We start from the raw sequence: 7,355 nt of genomic DNA on the forward strand, positions 1-7,355 counted from the left end.
CTGGGCCCATTGATCCACCATCAGGGCATAAAAAGTACAATATTGTGTGCACTGAGTATTTGACAAAGTGGGCTAAAACCAATGCTATCAAGGTAGAAACAGAGTAGAAAGTGGCTGAGTTATTAAGGGAGAATGTATTTTACAAGTTTTGGTACCCTAGAGAACTAGTCACTGACGAGGGAGCTAAAATCACCTCACACCTGATTGAAAATTTGTTGAGGCAACATAAGATCAAACACAAGAAGTCAACTGCATATCTTCCTCAGTCCAATGGAAAGGTAGAGGTTACCAACAGAGCGTCGGAAGGAATTCTCACAAAGGTTGTGAGAAGCAGCAGAAAATATTGGTCTGACAGACTAGTTGAGGCCACTTGGGCCTATAATACAACCTGGAAGACAACCACTGACTTCACCCCTTATGACTTGGTCTATGAGAAGAATATTCTGATCTCCATTGAGTTTGAGTACAACAATTTGAGAATGGTAGCATAATTGGATTTAGATTGTACAAAGGAACAATAAAAGAGGTTGTTCCACCTCAATGGTTTTGATGAATTCAGGATGCAAGCCCTCCTACACACAGAAGTTACTCAAGTACAAAGAAAGGTTTGGCATGACAAAAACATCAAAGACAATTTTTTTCAAGAAGGTGATTGGGCTCTGGAATATGACTCCAGGATCAAGGACTTCAAAGGAAAATTGATGACTAGGTGGCTAGGCCCATATCTGATAGAAATTTGTCATGACAATGGGGCTATTCAAATAAGGACCATTGATGAAGAAGGTATCCCCTTTCTTGTCAATGGATATAGATTGAAAGCCTATAGAAGACCTTTGTCAAGGGAAGAGTTCATTAGTACCTTCAATAAGGAAGTGAATGTGCTTGGAAGTGTCTTAGCTTCCAGCTCACCAAATTCTTGAAGATTGTTTTTATTTTTGAATAAATGAAAAAAAAGGGAAAAACAATAAGGGACCTAGGTGAAAACCTCTATGAGGCACCTAAGGCCAACTTTTGGGTTGAAAACCTCCTTGAGGCAGCCCAAAAGTGAAAAAAAAAAGAAAGAAAAAAAGGATCCTTGGGTGAAAACATCCCTTGAGGTGCCTAGGGTAGGCAGAGAGCTTGAAAACATCTTTTGAAGCAACCTACATGTCTTTCAAAAAAAATGGAATAAAAAGAGAAAAGAAAAAAAAAAACAAAATGCCATGGCACGGACCTCAAACATGCCCACTAATAAAATTTTGTGATTTTTGCAGGTTTTTAAAGAAAATAAAGGACTCATAGTTCATGGGACAACAAGCCAAGCATCACCCCATTCTTCCTCCATTCACTTCATATCTCCCATGCCTATTATGTATCCATCATCCATCCTCACTTCCAGGCATCAAAAACCAGTTTTTATGCAATTTTCTGACTTCTATAGGGTTTCCTATAGTTACTACACGAGTTTCCTCTAGTACTACAGGATGTCCTGAAACACTATAGACCTGAAATTATGATTGGAAAATGACGATGCAAGCCCATTCTAGGTTGAAAGAAGGGACCAAACACCTCACCACCTCTCACCCAATACTAGCTCATCACCATACCAACCTCTGCGTCCATTAAAATCCACTCAGAAAAATGAAAAAAATAGAAAGAAAAAAATCAAGGCTCATGCCATCATTGACCTCACTCACCTACCACTCCCTCTCCTCCATTTCCATCCTTCCACTCCTACAACACCACCCATTCCTCCTCCAAGTGAAAAAAAAATCTAAAAAAATGATGAAAAAAGTCAGTTACATGATTTCCTATAGTAACTAGAGGAAACCCTGTAGCAGACTGTGTTATCACAACAACAATTTCTCCATGCATTCTTCTTCAACACCCATGCAAGAAAAGAGCTCTTTCATCCCTGCAGACAATATGACTCCCATCTAGAGCTCAGCAGTAGCAGTAGAGACTGAGAACCTACACACAACAACAAAGAAGACAACCACATCAATAGGAAGAAATATACAGAATAGTGACCAAGGAAAAGCACTTACCTGAACAAAAAGAAGAAAAAAAGAGTCACCCTCCAACATGCATCAACAAATGATGGTGAAGGGTTCTTCCCTGCAGTTCATTGTCGATAGTAGGAGCCAAAAGAAAATCATTTTAGAAGAGGTCATGAAGCAGATAGGTCTACCGACTACATCACATATGTAGTCGTACACTCACGAGTGGCATCACCAAGGATGAGATATCCACATTAGCCAATAGCGCCACCTTCCCTACAACATCAAGCCCTTCGTGGATGACGTACTATGTGATATTTCTCCTCTTGAAGTTTGTGATGTATTATTAAGACAACCATATTTGTGGAAGTGGCATGTTGTATAAGAGTATAGACCTGGCTCTTTTATTATTACTTTGGGCAATAAGTTGTATGGGATACTGGAGGTAGCCCCACCTATTTCTAGCAGCAGTAAATGGACAAGGTTGTGGAGGACTATAGGGACATTTTCACCTCACCTACAGGAGTACCTCTACACTGTCAGGTCAAGCACTCGATCGTTATAACCCCCAGTGCACCACTACCCAATGGATCGATCTATCGATGCTCTGTTATGGAGAATGACTGGATCAAGAGGCAGATTCAAGAGTTATTGCAAAAAGGGCACGTCAGGCTAAGAGTGAAAAAAAAAGAAAAAAAAAAAGATCCCTGGGTGAAAACCACCCTTGAGCTGCCTAGGGTAGGCAGACAGGTTGAAAACCTCCTTTGAAGTGACCTACATGTCTTTCAAAAAAAATGGAATAAAAAGAGAAAAGGAAAAAAAAAACAAAATGCCATGGCACGGACCTTAAACATGCCCACTAATAAAATCTTGTGATTTTTGCAGGTTTTTAAAGGAAATAAAGGACTCATAGTTCATGGGACAGAAAGAAAAACATCACCCCATTCTTCCTCCATTCACTTCATATCTCCCATGCCTATTATGTCTCTGTCATCCATCCTCACTTCCTGGCATCAAAAACCAGTTTTTATGCAGTTTTCTTACTTATATAGGGTTTCCTGTATTTACTACAGGAGTTTCCTGTAGTTACTATAGGAGGATGTCCTGAAACACTATAGACATGAAATTATGATTGGAAAATGATTATGCAAGCCCATTCTAGGTTGAAAGAAGGGACCAAACACCTCACGACCTCTCACCCAATACCAGCTCATCACCATACCAACCTCTGTGTCCTTTAAAAGCCACTCAGAAAAATAAAAAAAATAGAAAGAAAAAAAAATCCAAGGCTCATGCCATCATTGACCTCACTCACCTACCACTCCATCTCCTCCATTTCCATCCCTCCACTACTACAACACCACCCATTCCTCCTCCAAGTGAAAAAAATCTAAAAAAATGATGAAAAAAAGAAGTTACATGATTTCCTATAGTACCAAAGCAAGAACACTCAAATTGAAGGCTGCCAAGTTTTGTATATTGAATTCTGCATTGTATTGGAAAGATCCCGGTGGAATTTTGTTAAACTGTCTGGTGGAAGAGGAGGCAAAGAAAGTCATGGAGGATTTCCATGGAGGAGAGTGTGGTGGAAATCTTTTTTGGAAATCAACAGCGAACAAAATTTTGAGAGAGGGGTACTACTGTCCTACTTTGTTTGTTGATGTGCATAAGATGGTAAAGCACTGTCATAAGTGTCAAATTTTTGAATGGAAACAGAAATTACAGCCTTTGCCACTTAAGCCTATCGAAGTGAGCACTCCATTCCAGCAGTGGGGGTTGGATTTAATTGGGGAAATTCATCCCGCCTCTTCCGGACAGCATAGGTGGATCCTTACAGCAACAGACTATTTCACAAAATGGATTGAGGCAGCACCTACCAGACAAGCGACAGACACGGTAATAATTTCATTTCTTGAAAATAACATCTTGTCTCGCTTTTGTTGTCCAAACAAAATAATCACTGATAATGCAGCAGCTTTCAAATCGCAAAGGATGGTAGAATTTTGTCACAAATATCACATAATTTTGGGTCATTCAACTACCTATCATCCGCAAGGAAATGGATTGGCGGAATCTTCGAATACGTCTTTGGTCAACATCATCAAGAAGCTGCTGGAAATAAATAAGAAGAGCTGGAACAAGAGGCTGGTCCATGCACTTTGGGCAGACCGAATCAGTCATAAAAAGTCTATTGGTATGTCACCTTTTGAGCTGGTTTATGGAGTAAACACAGTATTTCCCGCTTCTCTTGCTGCCCCAGTGGTCAAACTTCTTCAGGAGGTCGGCAGTGAGGAAGATCCCATGCAGAGAAGGCTGAATCAAATGATACACTTGCAGCAAACAAGAGAAGAAGTTTTCAAAAACACATCCAAGTTGCAGGAGAGGATAAAGAAAATTTATGACAGAAAAGCTAAAGCGGACAATTTTCAGTTGGATGATGTGGTGTTGAAGTGGGATGCAAGGAATGAAGAAAAAGGCAAGCATGGAAAGTTCAAAAATCTGTGGAAAGGTCCTTTCAAAATCGCAGCATATAGAGGTCAGAATGCCTTTCTTCTGAAGGAAATGAATGGGGAAGACTGTCCTGGAGGGCTGATCAATGGTCAGCTGCTCAAGCGATATCATTGTTGATCTATTAATGCTGCTTCCACTGTCATTGTAAATACCATTTTTATTTCAGTTTGTTTCAGTATGTAAAGTCAGTTTTTGAGTTATTCCAATTGTCAAGTTTGAGTCAATTTCTTGGTTATTCCAGTTGTATAAACAAGTCAGAGTCTTGGGTTGTTTATTAAAATGATGGCTCCATAGCCCAATGGAAAAAAGGCACTGTCTAGCTCCTCCAGAGATCTGTTGTTCTTGGCACCTCCAAGGAGCTACCATCCCCCATTGGAGCCAATGTTAGAGTCGGTCTGGTCAGCCCTCCATCAGAGATCAAAGCTCTTTGTGCATTTCAATTTTAGGTGTCTCGCTCCATCCACTCAGCTGCATTTCGCTAGGGACATGTCATGATCTGACGGAGAAAGTCATGCTACTCATTTTCCCTCATGTCTGGTCCCTGCTGGTCCAGGTCCAGGTCCATAATCATTGAATTTCATGATAGTCAAGGTCTGGTCATATTACCGGACAAAGTCCTTTTTATTGCTGGGTCTAGGAAATCATCAGTGTGGTCTTTGAAAAAACATGTCCAGAACAAGTCATGCAGGGCAGGGGGAGATCTTACACAGCTATGGTTCAGAAAGCATCATCATCACCTGAAGAGACATCGACTCTTCTTCAAAATTCTGTTTTGAAGAAAAGTCAAACAAGGTCAACTATGACAAAATTTTCCAAAAAATTGCCAATTGACTTTGTCAGATGCAGTCATGGTTTTCATGGCCAGGTGCCCAGTCACACAATCCCCGCAAAGAAATGCCGAAAATTTCATCATGAGAGCCAAAATTTCAAAGAAAAAATGAAAAGCAGAGTGTTTTAAAGTCAATGAAAAGTGCAAAACTCAAACATTAGAAAGTGGGTCTTCAAAGAGGAAAAAATTAAACCCAACTCTCCCAAAGCCTATATATACTTGTTTTTGCCCAAAAGAAAAACCATTTGTGCTTTGGCAAGCTTGGAGAGAAATTGCAAAGGTGACAGAGTAAATTCATGAGGGTTTGAGTGAGGGAGAGCTGGTTTCCAAAGGGCGTGGCGCACACACCAGGGAGTGCAACACACACAGAGGGTGCGACGCATTGGCAACCAGCTCGCAGTGCAAAATCAACAAGGGCGTGACACACTCAGGGCGCACGACGCACTGGGCTTGGCGCACGACGCACACAGCCAGGGAGCTCAAAACACTTGCAAATTGGTTTTATATCCCGGTTGAAGGCTAGCAAGCAAGAGGTAGACTCAAAAGAAACCTATTCTCTGTCAATTTGGTCAATGACTGGTGTTTCTAAGATGTTGAATGATATCTATAGTGCATTGGCCATCCATGAAAACAATCATCAAAGCAAAATGATAAACGGGGTTTGAAATTTGTGAAGATGCCACCAAGGTTGCTCCCATCCCCTTGTCCCCTCACTCCTCATCATTTGTCACCTCCATCCCCCCTTGTCTCCTAAGGAAACCCCCTAGAAATCTCCACTAAGACCCATCCCCGGAGTTCCAAGCAAACAAGTGTCGTTTGACAGTGCACGATGCACACACAAGGTGGTGCGGCGCACTCAGGGTGCGCGGCGCATTGGGAGCCTGGCCACAGTGTCAACATTGCACTGGTGCGGCGCATACACGGCTCACGGCACACTGGGAAAAGTGCGTGGCACACAGGCTTGTGAATCCAAAAAAGCACCGAATTGCCCAAATTTTTATAAATGGCTCTCCAAATTGCAAAGGTGGCCCTAGATCCTTTCACCATTGATCCTTAACTCAAAGAAAAAGACGATTCTGGTGACCATGAAATCAAAGGCGAAAATTTTATTAAGAAAACACAAAAAGGGTAAAAAGCTAGGGTTTTGCTACAGTAACATGATTGCTAAATATGCTCCTACCCTACCTCTATCAGCTAATTCCCCTGGAGCAGTTTCCCCTAATAGTTACCCTAGCTACATTGCAATCATATCCATTCGTCCCCTTATTCCCATAACTCAAAATATCCCAAACCCTACCCCATCAAAACCATACCCCAAACACTCCCAAATCCTTCTCCTTTAAACCCCTATTCCCCTTTTCATCATTCCCCTCCTAACACTTCCCTGTTTTATTGTCCCCTTGGTGACAAATTTTGGAGCATCTATCAGTTTCATTGGATTCAGAGGGCAGCATAAAACTCAGGGTACAAGCAGCAGTAATGGCATTAGAAAATTCATCAGAGTATGAGGAGGGGACCCACAGTGACACATATTCAGGAGAGAGGGCCCATAGGAGACATCATTGGAGTGGCAGACATCTTAGAGATGAGCCAAGCACCCTCACTGAGCTGCAGGCATGCCCACTTGCCATGTCTTGTTTTCAATGCTTGGCATGCTATGAATTTTTTCAAAGGGTGGCTAATGTCAAATTCCATCACGAGTTGGCCCACCCTTTTGCACTTCATCTATAGGGTGGCCAATCTGTCCTGGCTGGGGTCACTTTCACCTTGACACCGGAGGCTATATCAATAGCAACAGGGTTACCAAACATTGGGGAGCAGTGGCATAAGAAGAAGAAGGTGGAGAGGCATCACTATGAGCCTTACATCAAGGACAGCTGCTTGAGCCAGCTCACCAGAGTTTTTCCATTCAGATTCTTGAGGGATGAGCATGCCCCACTCATGAGATTGATCATGAAGTATTTTAGTTGTGAGGGGAGGTTTTCTCGCCTTTATGCCTATCACATCCACTTGCTCATGCACTTCACCAGGGTGCG

The sequence above is a fragment of the Pinus tabuliformis genome, chromosome 8, assembly GCF_031772625.1.
Source record: "Pinus tabuliformis cultivar Carrire ecotype Pingquan chromosome 8, CPIR1, whole genome shotgun sequence".
In the NCBI taxonomy this organism is placed as follows: domain Eukaryota; kingdom Viridiplantae; phylum Streptophyta; class Pinopsida; order Pinales; family Pinaceae; genus Pinus; species Pinus tabuliformis.